This window comes from Lepus europaeus, chromosome 14 (genome assembly GCF_033115175.1).
Source record: "Lepus europaeus isolate LE1 chromosome 14, mLepTim1.pri, whole genome shotgun sequence".
NCBI lineage: Eukaryota > Metazoa > Chordata > Mammalia > Lagomorpha > Leporidae > Lepus > Lepus europaeus.
Window position 1 is genome coordinate 975,799 of NC_084840.1, and position 16,793 is coordinate 992,591.

Consider the following 16,793-nt stretch of genomic DNA (forward strand, 5'->3'; position numbering starts at 1 on the left):
CGCTTCCCCCCGGTGCCAGCGCCGGAGCATGGGCAGCCCAGGCTGAGTCAGCCACAGGAGGACCGAGGACAGCAGCCGCTGGCAGGGTGGCACAGCAGGTCAAGTCTTCGAGCGCTGGTTCAGGTCGCGGCCGCTCTGCTTCCGGTTCGACCCCTGCGGATGCCCATGGGGAAGCAGGAGGTGCTGGCCCCAGTGGTCGGGCCCCTGCTGCTCACGTGGGAGGCCAGGAGTTCCAGGCTCCTGGCTTCAGCCTGGCCCAGTCCTGTCCACAAGCCGCGGAAGCAGCACCGGTTTCTCTCCCCCTCGTGGTGCCGGGCGGCTGCTGCCTGCAGCGCCCTGGACGCGCAGAAGCTGAAGGGAGCCTCGAGCCCCAGGTCCCCAGCTGCAGAGCGGAGGGAAAGGACCCACGCCCAAGGCCTCCTCCGCGTGCTGCACTCCTCTGCAGGCAGAGGCTTGCTGAAATTCGAGTGTACCCCGAATCCGTGGCTGCCCCAGCAGCGACCCGGGGGCCTGTGGCAGGGCTGTGAACCCAGCAGAGCCACCTGCGACCAACCCGACCTCGCCTCCTCCTGCCATTCCCGCAGCAGGAGTCACGGGGGCCGGCGCTGCGGGCCGAGGCCTGGACTCCCACAGTGCCCCAGCTACACCACCTGTGCCGCCTCTGCCCTCCAACCCCGCCCCAGCCCTCCAACCCCGCCCCAGCGTTCCCACGGGGCCTTTGTCTACCAGGACCGGGGAAGACTTGAAAACCGCTGTTTCCAGCTCAGCACGGATGACCCAGGGCAGTGCGCACGCAGCTCCCAGCTGTGGCTCTGCAGAGAGCCCCTTCCTCCCCTAAGGCCCTCGGCTAACATCTGGGCTGGCCGCACGGCAGGATCTCTCCCCATTGGCTCAGGGAGCCCCTGGCCGCCCCTGGAGGGAGCCAGACCCTCAGCCCCCAGAGCCTCGGGGATGCCCCACCCTCCTGGACCGCCTGCAGGTGGACGGAGCGCTGTCTCCGGATGGCTGCTCGTGGGCGCAGCACCTGCTGCTCTGTGGGCTTGTGTACCCGGCTGTGGGGTCTGGGTCACCCCCTCCACACCCGGAGTGCACCTGCCTCCAGGCTCCCGAATCCCCTGAGCACGGTACCCAGGGCCCTGGGCCTCCCCTTTGCCACCCACAGACACTCCTGCCCCACCCCCGCTCACTGACCCAGGGCGACCAAGGGGCCACCTGGTCCCAACACTGCCCCCCAAGCAGGAGACCTGCCTGAGACCCCCAGAGTCTGGACGGCCTCCTAGTCCCACGGTGGCCAGGGGTGCTGCCCCCAAGCTTGTGCCTCTGTGCACAGGCAAGAAGCCAGCACGAGGTCCCACTGGCCACGCGGGAGGCAGGGACCTGGCCCCGACGCCTCCCAGTCTCCAGCCAGGGCAGCGGCGACGCTGGACCCGGGAAGCACACCCTGTGCTCGCCTGGGAGCCACAAGCCCCAGCACGCTGCTCCCACTGCTGGGTCAGGGCCCGTCCTCTGCCTGTGCCTTCCTGCTCGGAGCCCTGCTGGGAGTCTGGGCTGTCAGGGGGCTCGAGAGAGCAGGAGCGCAGCAGGTGGGGCGGGGCGGGGGGGGGGGGGGCGGCTCCCAGCCCAGCAGCCAGCCAGCCTGGTTGTGTGGTGCCCCGCCGCGGGGAGGAAGCCGGGCCACGTGGGAGTGCGGCAGGCAGGGTGGGCGGGCGCTGGAGGTCCTGCAGAGGCCCAGCAGCAGCTGGCCTGGAAACGGCTGCAGGTGGCTGCACGTGATGTCTCGCGGAGACCGGCGCCAGCAGGGCCATGCGCTGAGCTGTGTGACAGCCGCACCTGCCTCACTGGCCGTGTGGCTGCGGGGTCCCACATCCCCAGCCTCCCGGGCACCCTCCCCGGCTCCTCTCTGCCCAGCGCGGGTGCTGCCTGGGGCTGGGCCTGGACCCTCTGCCCGGCTCCCACTGCGGCCTGCCCAGAGCCACAGCCTGTGTGCCACCTAAGTACCACGTCCAAGATGGCACCGTGCCCTGGGCACTGCCCCCACCTGCCCACAGGGTGGTGCTGGTTAATGACCTCTGTGCCTGCAGTGACTTCTGTGAGGAGCCACACGTGCCCCGGTAGCCCTGTTCCCCCCTCATCTGCCCTGAGTGGCCCTGCCCCCCCAAGCGTCCCAGTGGCCCTCACTCCCATGCGCCCCCGGTGGCCTTGCTCCCTCCCTTCCCTGTAGGCTCTGCTCTGGCTGTGTGACGCCTGCCCTTCAAGCATCCAGAGCCCGCGTGTGTCCCCTCCCCCAGTCACTGAGATCCCGTCTGGCTCCTGTCACCTGCCCACCCCCTCGCAGCAGCATGAGGACCTGCGCGGATCCTGGCACACCTGGGCAGTCGGGAGACCCTCGCCCCTGGTGCCTCCCCAGGGGCTGGCCTGTGGGGCCTGGACGGGACAGGAAAGGGGACGAGGGATCCGCTCGCTCGCTCGCTCGCTCGCTCGCTCTTCCTTTTCTAGCCGGACACCGCAGAGTGCCGAGTGCCAGTCCAGCCCAGCGCCCTGCTGACGGCCTGGGAAGGCAGCGGTCGACGGAGGACTGCCCAAGCGCTCGGGCCCCTGCACCCACGCAGAGACCAGAGGGAGTTCCGGGCTCCTGGCTTCGGCCTGGACATTTGGGAGTAACCAACAGACGGGAACACACACTCTCTCTCTCTCTCTCTCTCTCTCTCTGTCACTCTGCTTTCAAATAAATGAAGCCCTCATTTGAAAGACAGCGCCATGGGACAACCGCAGGCGAGCGGCGTCACAGAGTGGAACGTGGTCTGCTGAGAGCGGCAGAGGACGGCGCCGGTTCTGGTGCCGCTCGGTTTAGAAGTAGGTGCCCTGCAGTGATTTTATTCAGAATCAATTATGTGAAGTAAAGATTTTTAAAAAACGAACACTACTGGCCGGCGCCGTGGCTCACTAGGCTAATCCTCCGCCTGCGGCACCGGCACACCGGGTTCTAGTCCCGGTCGGGGCGCCGGATTCTATCCCGGTTGCCCCTCTTCCAGGCCAGCTCTCTGCTATGGCCCGGGAAGGCAGTGGAGGATGGCCCAAGTGCTTGGGCCCTGCACCTGCATGGGAGACCAGGAGAAGCACCTGGCTCCTGGCTTCGGATCGGTGCAGCGTTGGCCGTAGCAGCCATTTGGCGGGTGAACCAGCGGAAGGAAGACCTTTCTCTCTGTCTCTCTCTCTCACTGTCCACTCTGCCTGTCAAAAAAATAATTAAAAAAAAAAAACCACTACTGGTCACGTATGTGGAAGCTAGCTGGCAGACAGTGAGGGAGGGAGAGCCGCCCACAGCTGTGGGTCTCGGGCTCCTCACCCAGCTCACGGGGTCATCTCTGGGGTTGAAGTCCTAGTTCATGTGTGAAGGGCCCAGGGCAGCGCCCGGTACATGGGAGCCTTCTGTCCCCGCCCCCCGGCACTGGGCACCGTGACGGCTGATCAAGGCCATCGAGGGGGGACCCTGTCCTGGTTCTCACTGTGTGGTGCACCTGTCTGAAGACGAGCGTGCCGAGCCCACGGCCCCAGTCCACCAGCTGGGGGACTCAGCTTCCAGGGGTAGCCCGGGTACCCACGGTGGGGGCCCCGCTGCACCCAGCCCACACAGAACCGGCCCCCGGCCCCCGGCCCCCGGCCCCCGGCCCCGGGGAGCGCATCCAGACTCCGCAGGGCTTTGGGTCTGGGGAGGGTGTGGCTCCCTCCTGACAGCCTCTGGTCAGGACAGAGACCGACACGGGGGGCGGGGGGGCACGGGCTGTACCCAGCATTTGAGCTCCGGCTCAGTCGCCAGGTCCCCGGGAGGCCAGGGGGTCCCAGCGTCCTGGGCAGGCCCCTCTTTCATTAATGCTGGAGCTCAGGGGGACAGGAGTGAAGGAGATGCGGCCCCAGGCCCTGGCGCAGGACACGTGGTGAGTCCCTGCCTGGAGAGCTCAGGGCATCCCTGGCTGTGGTGGGCTCCAGGCCCGGCTCCCCAGGGGCTGGGGGTGGGAGAGAAGGCTGGGTCCTGGCTGGAGGGGGGGGGGGTGGAGCACAAGGCTGCCGGGCTCCTGCAGGCCTTGGGAGCAGGCTGCGTGGGGTGAGGGAGGGCACCAGGGGAAGGCAGAGCCTGTCGCCATGGCAACAGGAAGGGCTTTGCAAGGATGCGTGCCGGGAGGGCCGGTGCGGCCTTTGCTGTCCACTGCTGGTGTCCTTTCCCTTCAGATGGGAGCAAGGGCAGGGGTTTGCTCTCCAGAGTTCAGGAGAGAGCCGGATGCTCTGTTCCCACGGCCGCACCGTGTCCAGGGTGGCCGGCATGTGTGGGCACCTGTGTGTGCTCCAACAGCCTTGTGCAGGCGAGCACGGCGACGCCACTCCTCCACAGCCAGGGACAGGCACGGTCACGGTCGGAACCCCGGACTACAAGTCCAAGTCCAAGCCGAGGTCATGAACCTTGAGACCACAGGAGCCCTGTAGGGGCAGTCCTGGCCCCCTCCTGCAGCGCCCTCCTAGAGTGTTCCAGAACCCTCTCTCCATCTGCATCACCAGCCTGACTCTGTGTTCATCTGTCCAGTGGTGGAGCCAGGTTGACCTGAGTGACAGGGCCCAGACCCCCTCCCCTGAGTGACAGGCCCAGACACCCTCCCCTGAGTGACAGCCCAGACACCCTCCCCTGAGTGACAGGCCCAGACACCCTCCCCTGAGTGACAGCCCAGACCCCCTCCCCTGAGTGACAGCCCAGACCCCCTCCCCTGAGTGACAGGCCCAGGTCCCTCCCCTGAGTGACAGGCCCAGACCCCCTCCCCTGAGTGACAGGGCCCAGACCCCCTCCCCTGAGTGACAGCCCAGACCCCCTCCCCTGAGTGACAGGCCCAGGTCCCTCCCCTGAGTGACAGGCCCAGATCCCCTCCTCTGAGTGACAGCCCAGACCCCCTCCCCTGAGTGACAGCCCAGACCCCCTCCCCTGAGTGACAGCCCAGACCCCCTCCCCTGAGTGACAGGCCCAGGTCCCTCCCCTGAGTGACAGGCCCAGATCCCCTCCTCTGAGTGACAGGCCCAGGTCCCTCTCCTGAGTGACAGCCCAGACCCCCTCCTCTGAGTGACAGGCCCAGGTCCCTCTCCTGAGTGACAGGCCCAGACCCCCTCCCCTGAGTGACAGCCCAGACCCCCTCCCCTGAGTGACAGGCCCAGGTCCCTCCCCTGAGTGACAGGCCCAGATCCCCTCCTCTGAGTGACAGCCCAGACCCCCTCCCCTGAGTGACAGCCCAGACCCCCTCCCCTGAGTGACAGCCCAGACCCCCTCCCCTGAGTGACAGGCCCAGGTCCCTCCCCTGAGTGACAGGCCCAGATCCCCTCCTCTGAGTGACAGGCCCAGGTCCCTCTCCTGAGTGACAGCCCAGACCCCCTCCTCTGAGTGACAGGCCCAGGTCCCTCTCCTGAGTGACAGGCCCAGACCCCCTCCCCTGAGTGACAGCCCAGACCCCCTCCCCTGAGTGACAGCCCAGACACCCTCCCCTGAGTGACAGGCCCAGACCCCCTCCCCTGAGTGACAGCCCAGACCCCCTCCCCTGAGTGACAGCCCAGACCCCCTCCCCTGAGTGACAGCCCAGACCCCCTCCCCTGAGTGACAGGCCCAGGTCCCTCCCCTGAGTGACAGCCCAGACCCCCTCTCCTGAGTGACAGCCCAGACCCCCTCCCCTGAGTGACAGCCCAGACCCCCTCCCCTGAGTGACAGCCCAGACCCCCTCCTCTGAGTGACAGGCCCAGGTCCCTCTCCTGAGTGACAGGCCCAGACCCCCTCCCCTGAGTGACAGCCCAGACCCCCTCCCCTGAGTGACAGGCCCAGGTCCCTCCCCTGAGTGACAGGCCCAGATCCCCTCCTCTGAGTGACAGCCCAGACCCCGTCCCCTGAGTGACAGCCCAGACCCCCTCCCCTGAGTGACAGGCCCAGGTCCCTCCCCTGAGTGACAGGCCCAGATCCCCTCCTCTGAGTGACAGGCCCAGGTCCCTCTCCTGAGTGACAGCCCAGACCCCCTCCTCTGAGTGACAGGCCCAGGTCCCTCTCCTGAGTGACAGGCCCAGACCCCCTCCCCTGAGTGACAGCCCAGACCCCCTCCCCTGAGTGACAGGCCCAGGTCCCTCTCCTGAGTGACAGGCCCAGGTCCCTCCTCTGAGTGACAGCCCAGACCCCTCTGAGTGACAGGGCCCAGACCCCCTCCCCTGAGTGACAGCCCAGACCCCTCCCCTGAGTGACAGGGCCCAGACCCCCTCCCCTGAGTGACAGGCCCAGGTCCCTCCCCTGAGTGACAGGCCCAGGTCCCTCCTCTGAGTGACAGGCCCAGGTCCCTCCCCTGAGTGACAGCCCAGACCCCCTCCCCTGAGTGACAGCCCAGACCCCCTCCCCTGAGTGACAGGCCCAGACCCCCTCCTCTGAGTGACAGGCCCAGGTCCCTCTCCTGAGTGACAGGCCCAGGTCCCTCCTCTGAGTGACAGCCCAGACCCCTCCCCTGAGTGACAGCCCAGACCCCCTCCCCTGAGTGACAGGCCCAGACCCCCTCCCCTGAGTGACAGCCCAGACCCCCTCCCCTGAGTGACAGGCCCAGGTCCCTCTCCTGAGTGACAGGACCCAGACCCCCTCCCCTGAGTGACAGGGCCCAGACCCCTCCCCTGAGTGACAGCCCAGACCCCCTCCCCTGAGTGACAGGCCCAGACCCCCTCCTCTGAGTGACAGGCCCAGGTCCCTCTCCTGAGTGACAGCCCAGACCCCCTCCCCTGAGTGACAGGCCCAGGTCCCTCTCCTGAGTGACAGGGCCCAGATCCCTCCCCTGAGTGACAGGCCCAGACCCCCTCCCCTGAGTGACAGGCCCAGACCCCCTCCCCTGAGTGACAGGCCAGACCCCCTCCCCTGAGTGACAGGGCCCAGATCCCTCCCCTGAGTGACAGGCCCAGGTCCCTCCCCTGAGTGACAGCCCAGACCCCTCCCCTGAGTGACAGGCCAGACCCCCTCCCCTGAGTGACAGGGCCCAGATCCCTCCCCTGAGTGACAGGCCCAGGTCCCTCTCCTGAGTGACAGGGCCCAGATCCCTCCCCTGAGTGACAGGCCCAGACCCCCTCCCCTGAGTGACAGCCCAGACCCCCTCCCCTGAGTGACAGCCCAGACCCCCTCCCCTGAGTGACAGGCCCAGGTCCCTCCCCTGAGTGACAGCCCAGACCCCTCCCCTGAGTGACAGCCCAGACCTCCTCCCCTGAGTGACAGGCCCAGGTCCCTCCCCTGAGTGACAGGCCCAGGTCCCTCTCCTGAGTGACAGGCCAGACCCCCTCCCCTGAGTGACAGGGCCCAGATCCCTCCCCTGAGTGACAGGCCCAGGTCCCTCTCCTGAGTGACAGGGCCCAGATCCCTCCCCTGAGTGACAGGCCCAGACCCCCTCCCCTGAGTGACAGCCCAGACCCCCTCCCCTGAGTGACAGCCCAGACCCCCTCCCCTGAGTGACAGGCCCAGGTCCCTCCCCTGAGTGACAGCCCAGACCCCTCCCCTGAGTGACAGCCCAGACCTCCTCCCCTGAGTGACAGGCCCAGGTCCCTCCCCTGAGTGACAGGCCCAGGTCCCTCTCCTGAGTGACAGCCCCAGCAAGCCGCACACTGCTCACTGCACAGTCCCGCCCCTGGCCTCTTGCTCCTGGTTCCTCAGTGCACAAAGCTGGATCGGCCTACAGCCCTTGGCCCACTGCCGCCTCGGAGGTCCGCCCTGCCTTGGTGACCACCTGCCCGCTGCACCTGTGCGGTGATCAGCCCAGCAGATCCTGAGCGTGACCCCCATGCTGCTCCCCGGGCGACCCCGGCCCTGCCAGGCCTCCCGCTCCTGCGTTGGTCGAGCCCGGGCCGGGGGGACCTGCGAGGACGTCCTGGGTTGACAGCTGCTCTTGCCGAGGCGGCGCAGGCAGTGAGGCTCGGCCCCTCCTCCAAACGGCCCAACAGTCCCGAGCAGCTGACGGGGTGGTCCTAGGTCTTACCTGGGAGTGGGATCACTGAGACTACTCTACAGAAGGGGAGACTGAGGCACGGAGCGGATCCTGAGACTGCCCAAGACTGCGCAGCCACGGAACACCCGGGCCAGGACCTGAATCCAGGATGCTGTGAAGGGGGCGGGGCATAGCTGTGGGGCGGAGCAGAGCGCCGCAGGCCTGGCCTCAGCTGGACACAGGTTCCTGTGCTCACGGCCTCACTGTGCTGGTCCGGGGAGGCCTGCTCCGTCGTCCCCGGCCTGGCCGGTCCTCCGGGCACCCTCCCTCCCGCCATGAAACCTTCCAGTCTCCACCTGCAGGGCCACCTTCTGACCCCACCCCAGGGCCACACCAGCGGGGTAAAGCCAGCCCCGGTGCCGTCCAGGGGTCCCCCGGCGCCGTCCAGGGGTCCCCTGGCAAGGCCACGCCCCAGTCTGTGCGACAGCGGGGATGACAAGCCACACGTGATGTCAGGGATGGGCAGAGGGCGTTCAATCAGACGCAGGATCGCCAGGCCAAGAGGCCGCGGCAGGCCGGCTTTCGCTGCCCGCAGTCCTGCGCCTGGAAACCTTGCACCGAGGGCCACGGCCCCCGCAGGGTCTCTCCCTTCTCCAGGGCCTTGGGCCTCGGTACAGCTCGCTGAAGGCTCCTGGGGACAGGAGTGTCCGAAGGGGAAAGCCACCTGGTGCTGAGGCACCGCTGACCGAGGGCCACCTGGGAGGGCCAGGGGCCGACCGTGGGCACCTCAACCCGAGGAGAAGCAGACCTGACGCTTGCCAGCAGTCCAGGGGAGAAGTCGGGGAGGGAGAGCAGGGGATGAGGTGGCCCCCGCCTCACCGACCAGGTGGCCGGTGTGGGCCCTGGGGCAGGCGGGCACACAGACTGCGTCGTCCTGGGAGGAGCGGCGCGTGACCCAGGATCCTGCAAGGCCTCGCACAGCCCGGGGCTGGGCCTCGCGCTCCTCCCTGGAAGCCCTGGAAGACCCCCAAGCCCCTGTGAGCTGGCCTGGCTCGCAGCCAGATGCTGAGGCTGGTGCAGGGAGGTGCCGCCAGGCGGGATCGCTCCCAGCCAGCAGAGGGGGCCTGTGCGTGGGGGCTTGGGGGTGGGGGGTGGGACAGGCGCCTGGGCCACCGCATGGACACAGGCAGCTAAAGGCCCAGGCCATCCCTCCACGGTCTCTCCAGCCCTTTCTTCTCGGCCAGATGCGTGCTCCTGCGACAAAGGGCTTAGCCGGCTGGTGAGCAGGTGGCCAGCAGCTGCCCCATCCCCAAAGGAGCTTGTGGGGGGAGGGGCCGAGCCCGGAGAGCAGCCCCTCTCTCTCCTCCAGGCACCGGTCTGGTGTCTAGTGCGCCAGGGTGGAGGCTCTGCCCTCTCCTGGGCAGGGCGCTCTGTCCCCGCAAGGACCCCAGCTCCTTCCCCTCACCGCCCCGCCCCCTCTCCAGCCAGGCCAGGAAGCCCCTCCCCCACTCCTGCAGGACAAACCTCTCTGCGCTCAGCCCCCTCCTCCGTAAAGACAAGGGCATCACCCAAAGCCCCAGGACCCTGGAAATGGGGCTGGGCTTTCTACAGGGGGGCTGAGCTCAAGGGAGGCCTCAGGCGGCCCTGCAGCGACAGGAAGGGGACAGGAAGGGGACAGGAAGGGAACAGGAAGGGGACAGGAAGGGGACAGGACGGGGACAGGAAGGGGACAGGAAGGGGACAGGAAGGGGACAGGAAGGGCCCGCAGGAGCGGGTCTGCAGCCCCGGGGTCTCAGCCTTGGGAGCCAGCCCTGGCACAGAGAGACGCCCCCGTCTGCTGCCCACGCTGACTCAGTGGCCTGCAGGGCGGTGGCAGGGGCCGAGCCGGACACAGCAGCTGACTGATGGCAGGCAAGCCGTGCAGCGTGGCCTGAGTGAGTGCACACTCACTCCTCAGTGTAGCCTTGTGAGTGCACACTCACTCCTCACATGGCCTGTGTGAGTGCACACTCACTCCTCACATGGCCCCCTGTGTGAGTGCACACTCACTCCTCACATGGCCTGTGTGAGTGCACACTCACTCCTCACATGGCCCCCTGTGTGAGTGCACACTCACTCCTCACATGGCCCCCTGTGTGAGTGCACACTCACTCCTCACATGGCCCCTGTGTGAGTGCACACTCACTCCTCACATGGCCTGTGTGAGTGCACACTCACTCCTCACATGGCCCCCTGTGTGAGTGCACACTCACTCCTCACATGGCCCCCTGTGTGAGTGCACACTCACTCCTCACATGGCCTGTGTGAGTGCACGCTCACTCCTCACATGGCCCCCTGTGTGAGTGCACACTCACTCCTCACATGGCCCCTGTGTGAGTGCACACTCACTCCTCACATGGCCTGTGTGAGTGCACACTCACTCCTCACATGGCCCCCTGTGTGAGTGCACACTCACTCCTCACATGGCCCCCTGTGTGAGTGCACACTCACTCCTCACATGGCCTGTGTGAGTGCACGCTCACTCCTCACATGGCCTGTGTGAGTGCACACTCACTCCTCACATGGCCCCTGTGTGAGTGCACACTCACTCCTCACATGGCCCCCTGTGTGAGTGCACACTCACTCCTCACATGGCCTGTGTGAGTGCACACTCACTCCTCACATGGCCTGTGTGAGTGCACACTCACTCCTCACATGGCCCCCTGTGTGAGTGCACACTCACTCCTCACATGGCCCCCTGTGTGAGTGCACACTCACTCCTCACATGGCCTGTGTGAGTGCACACTCACTCCTCACATGGCCCCCTGTGTGAGTGCACACTCACTCCTCACATGGCCCCCTGTGTGAGTGCACACTCACTCCTCACATGGCCCCCTGTGTGAGTGCACACTCACTCCTCACATGGCCCCCTGTGTGAGTGCACACTCACTCCTCACATGGCCCCCTGTGTGAGTGCACACTCACTCCTCACATGGCCTGTGTGAGTGCACGCTCACTCCTCACATGGCCCCCTGTGTGAGTGCACACTCACTCCTCACATGGCCCGTGTGAGTGCACACTCACTCCTCACATGGCCCCCTGTGTGAGTGCACACTCACTCCTCACATGGCCTGTGTGAGCGCACACTCACTCCTCACATGGCCTGTGTGAGTGCACACTCACTCCTCACATGGCCCCTGTGTGAGTGCACACTCACTCCTCACATGGCCTGTGTGAGTGCACACTCACTCCTCACATGGCCTGTGTGAGTGCACACTCACTCCTCACATGGCCTGTGTGAGTGCACACTCACTCCTCACATGGCCTGTGTGAGCGCACACTCACTCCTCACATGGCCCCCTGTGTGAGTGCACACTCACTCCTCACATGGCCCCCTGTGTGAGTGCACACTCACTCCTCACATGGCCCCCTGTGTGAGTGCACACTCACTCCTCACATGGCCCCCTGTGTGAGTGCACACTCACTCCTCACATGGCCTGTGTGAGTGCACACTCACTCCTCACATGGCCCCCTGTGTGAGTGCACACTCACTCCTCACATGGCCCCTGTGTGAGTGCACACTCACTTCTCTGCTTGGCCGCCCATGAGTGCACACTCACTCCTCACATGGCCTGTGTGAGTGCACACTCACTCCTCACATGGCCCCCTGTGTGAGTGCACACTCACTCCTCACATGGCCCCTGTGTGAGTGCACACTCACTCCTCACATGGCCTGTGTGAGCGCACACTCACTCCTCACATGGCCTGTGTGAGTGCACACTCACTCCTCACATGGGCCGCTGTGTGAGTGCACACTCACTTCTCTGCTTGGCCGCCCGTGAGTGCACACTCATCCTTGCACTGCCCGTGAGGCACACGTACTCCTCACGCCCACACCTGCGCACAAGGCCCCGGGGCCGAGGCTCTGCCTGTGAGGCCCGTCTTTGGTTTCTTGCCTCCTATCACTGGGGTCCTGATCCGTCCTGGGAACTTCCGGTGTGAACCCTTGGTCAGGAGACCCAGGATGAGGCCGCGCCCCGGGACCTGCGCCCCGGGAGCTGCAGCCCGGACGATCGCGGGCCCCGCTGCGCCGTCACGGACAAGGACAGGAGCGGTTACACTGACTCCCCTTGGCTCTAGGCTTGTAAGACACACAGCTGGGGTTCACACCAGAGGGTGCTGGGGCGACGCGGGTCAAAGGTCAAGCCCAAGTCATCAGGAAGGTGTGGGGGTGTTGTTAGGTATTTCTGCTAGGCCGTCACCAAACACACCAGACACCGGAGTACGGGAGCGGGTTTATTGGGGCAAACCAGCAGACCGGAGGGGAGGGGCGAGGAGGGAAAAGGAGAGGGGAGTATAAGAGAGAGACAGAGGAGAGAAGAGAGAGGAGCCCAGAGAGAGGAGCCCAGAGAGCCATGTGTTCAGGAACTGGTCCTTTGGAGGGCGGGCAGGGAAGCAGGAGCAGTGACTCCTGTTAGGATGGGGGTTGGGCCATGCGGCCACCCGGCTCTGGGGAGGGGGCAGGGCCTAGGATGTAAATCAGGGTGTCGATCGCGCCATAGATAAAACTGGCCAGTTCCTAACAGTGACCTGGGTTCTTCTGTCTCCACGGCTGGGGTGAGCAGGTGCGGGTGGGGGCGGCACCCAGGACTGTGTCACACACCTGTGCAGGGAGCAGGACAGACCCTAAAACGGACTGGATGTTGTTCCTGCCCGTGCACGTGTGGAAACCCTAACCCCAGGGTGCAGTGTCCGGAGGGGCACAGTGAGGGGTGCGCACAGGTCCGTGCCTTTGGCTGGAGGAGCTGCAGGAGCCCCCTGCCCTGTGTGGACTCACATTCCCCCCACCCCACCCCCACCCCCCACGAGCTGCGCTCACCAGGGCCCACCCATGCCAGCAGTGCACCCTAGTGCCCGGCTGGGCTGACACGACCACAGCTGGACAGATCCTGTTCCCACGCGTGCTGCGTGTCCAGGCGTGTACACGAGGCAGAGCCTAGGGGGCCCCAGACACCCAAGCAGGTCCCACGGCAGGCGAACACCCCATGGAGGGGCCCTGATAACATCCCACAGAGGGGAGACGGGGGCCTGGGGCCTTGGAAGGCTTGGGGAGAGCCGTGAGCCCACTGGGCCCCTCTCACTCCCTTGCGGGCCCAGCGGGGTCCGTGGGTCCATGGGGAGCTCGCCACGCGCACCAGGACCTGCTGCCAGCCTGGCCGACCAGAAGTGAGGGCAGTGGCCTGGCTGAGGCCTGACCCACAGGGCGGACAGCGGACGCCTGCAGCTGGCCAGGGGCCAGGCAGGCGGGGATCGGACAGCTGTGGGGGGGTGTTCCTGAGAGAGGTCTCCAAGGAACCAGGTGGACCCGGCCCCGCCCCCCACAATCCTCCAGGAGCCCCAGGCTCCGCCCAGCAGCCAGGAGAAGTCCCACCCTCTCCCCTTCCCGTCTCCTAGAGCAAGGGCAGAAGAGGGACTGCACTGCGCACAGCCCCACCCCCACACCAGCAGCCCGGGAACAGGGGCGATCATTTGCATAACAAAAGGCCCTTTCTTTGAACCCGAAGGACTCTTTAAAGTCTGGCCTGGGAGCATCCTAAACCGGGAGCTGATCCAGCCTTTGTCACGGCCAGCCCAGCCGACAGACAGGGGCCCCGCCCGCCTGTGCGCTTCCCGGTGCCTGCCACGGAGCACGGGGACCCGCGAGTCATCATCGGAGCCTTTTCTCTCCCCAGCGCTCAGGCCGTAGGCGGTGCTAATAAAAACGCACCTGGGGTGAGGCGCGCTTCACGGCTTCCAAGCCGCTCTCATAACCCGCAGCCACCCACAGCCCAGCCTTGCTGGCGGCCGGCCCCGTGCAGCCGCCGCCGAGGAGCCCACGTGTCCGTGAAGAGTCAGGCAGCCAGAAGTGTGGGCAGAGGGCCAGGGCCGGCTCCGGCTCCAGCTCCGTTTATTGTATTCACAGCCTGGTCGGAAGGAGGCAGCGGGGTGCGGGCCGCGGCTCAGCTGGGTGCCACCGGCCCCCTCTGCCATACTGGGGAGCAGGAGGGCTCGGGGCACTGGGACATCTGTGTGAGCTTTGGGAAGACAAGTCCTAGGCGACCCGGGGCGGGAGTGAGGGCGAGAGCGGAAGCTGCACCCCACCCCGGAGGCCGGTGACCCCACTCCGTGTCCGCCGTCCGTCCGTCCGCCGTCGGGGTCGCAGCAGCGCGGGCAGTCCTGAGAGGTGGCTCCCTCCTGCAGAGGCTCATGCTCCGTGGCACATGGTGGGGGCTCTGTGTGCCGGGAGCAGCCTGGCCCCTTTTCCTGTTCCTGCTGTGGAGGGCGCAGCTGTGCCGGGCACGGGCGGGGTGGCCTTGGGGAGGACACCGTGGCTCCTCTGCCTGCCGAAGACAGGGCCGGCGCAGCCCTGGTGCCGTCCCCCTGACCCCGTGCACATGGAGGCCCAGGTCTCACCTTCCCACCCGTGTCCTCCGTGGCCCCAGCATGACTGGCCCGCCTCGGGTTCACACGGCGCCCACAGTCCGAGGGACGCCACTTCCGGGCTTCGGTTTGCTCTAAGCAGCAGCTTCCGGGAGGCCCAGAGAATCCAGTCCCTGTCTGAGCCCCCCGGCCGGTGACACACCAGCCCCAGCTGTGTCCCTCACCCTCCAGGCCCCCAATCTGGTCCACCTGTGGCGCCTGGGTGCTTGCTGTGATCTGCCAGGGGACCCCAGGGTCAGCCGAGGTCCTGAACTCCACTTTAGATCGTCTGTTCAAAGCCCCCTGCCCACCCGAAGCCCAGGAGAGGTCCGCATTCCTGGGCCCGCCCAGCTCTGGCCCTCAGTGTCTCTGGGCCTGCACGGGCAACAGGCTCTCCGGAAACAGCCGCCCAGCGGGTCCTCGTGGCCCAGGGGCCTGCAGGCCGAGGGCAGCTCTGCAGGGTGGGCCTGAAGTCTTGAGGTCACAGCCGTGCCCAGGGCACTGCCTAGCTTCTCAGCCCCGCACAGGCCCCAGGGGCCGAGCAAACGCGGCGTCCAGAAAGCGGTCCCCAGCCAAGCTCGGGAAGATGCTGATGGAGGCAGCCTGGGCGCTGATGTGGGACAGGGCCGGGACGGGGGGCACGCTGCGTATTGCACTAGACGCTGTGGACACTGCTCTGGGCTGGGCCACGGACCGCAGTGTCCAGAAGCAGACATCCAAGACCCCTGGGCCTTCTGTGGGAAGCAGGGTGAGGGCATCTGGGGGGGTAGGGGGTGGAGCAGGGTGAGGGCAGCTGGGGGGGTAGGGGGTGGAGCAGGGTGAGGCAGCTGGGGGGGTAGGAGGTGGAGCAGGGTGAGGGCATCTGGGAGGGTAGGAGGTGGAGCAGGGTGAGGGCAGCTGGGAGGGTAGGAGGTGGAGCAGGGTGAGGGCAGCTGGGAGGGTAGGAGGTGGAGCAGGGTGAGGGCAGCTGGGGGGTAGGGGGTGGAGCAGGGTGAGGCAGCTGTGGGGGTAGGGGGTGGAGCAGGGTGAGGCAGCTGGGGGGGTAGGAGGTGGAGCAGGGTGAGGCAGCTGGGGGGGAGGGGGTGGAGCAGGACCAGGGCAGCTGGGGGGGGTAGGAGGTGGAGCAGGGCGAGGGCAGCTGGGGGGGGAGGGATGGAGCAGGACCAGGGCAGCTGGGGGGGTAGGGGGTGGAGCAGGGGGAGGCAGCTGGGGGGGTAGGGGGTGGAGCAGGGTGAGGGCAGCTGGGGGGGTAGGGGGTGGATCAGGGTGAGGCAGCTGGGGGGTAGGGGGTGGAGCAGGGGAAGGCAGCTGGGGGGGTAGGAGATGGAGCAGGGTGAGGCAGCTTGGGGGGGTAGGAGGTGGAGCAGGGAGGGGCAGATGAGGGGTAGGGGGTGGAGCAGGGGGAGGCAGCTGTGGGGGGAGTGGGGTGTGGCAACGGGGAGGAGTGGTCTCACAGGGGCAGGGCGAGGGCAGCTGGAGGTGGAGTAGGGAGAGGCAGCTTGGGGGGTGGGGGGGGAGTGGGGCATGGCAGCTGGGGGGCCCCACTCCCCAGGAAGTCCTGATGCTGGCCACTGTCCCACGTGCTTCTCGGGCCCTGAGAGGAGCCGCCACGCTCCTCGGCACGCGGACACGCGCACACACGGGCACAATCCTGGTGGAGTGAGGGAGGCCCTGGGCACAGGGACGCCGCCCACAGTCACTGGCAGGAGCGCTGAGCCCCAAGTTCAGACACTTCTGGGGATCGCCCCGGGCCTGAGTCTGTAGTCCGGTCCACCGGCCTCACAGGCAGTGCAGCTGCTCATTTGCATGTAAACAATGTGTAGCACACCCTGTCAGAATTTAATCACATCCAGCCGCTCAGCCAAGGCCAGTCCTTACCTGTGCAACCGGGAGGCCCCCTGGGGCTGCAGGGCTGGGGCAGCGGGGAGGGGGCGCCCTCCACACCTCAGTGCACGCCCACTCGCCAGCCCTCACGCCAGCTGACTGTGGCCCTAACACCGTGGCACTGGGGGCCTCCGTGGCCTTGTCCAGCTGTGGCCAAGGAAGGAAGGGGCGCACCGGCGCCACCTGTGGCAGGAGGGCGTCACTGCAGCCCAGGGCTGGCGCCCAGCCGCAGATCCCCTCTGCCCGGCTGGAGGCGTTGCCCGAGAGCTCCTGGGTGCCGCCACCGTGTCCTCTGTGACTCTGTCCCCCGGAGGCTGGCTTGGTCCCGGCCCGTCCTCCACACCTGATCTCCACGCCCTGTGCCACCGTCAGCATCTCCTGAGCTCCTGGGGCGGCCCCTGTGTACTCAGCCATCCTCGGGGAGGAGCGTCCTTCCAGGGTGGTTCCCGGGCACCTCGGCCACACGTCCCAAAGGCCGGAGGTCAAAAGGGGCCTTCCCCAGTGCGCTCC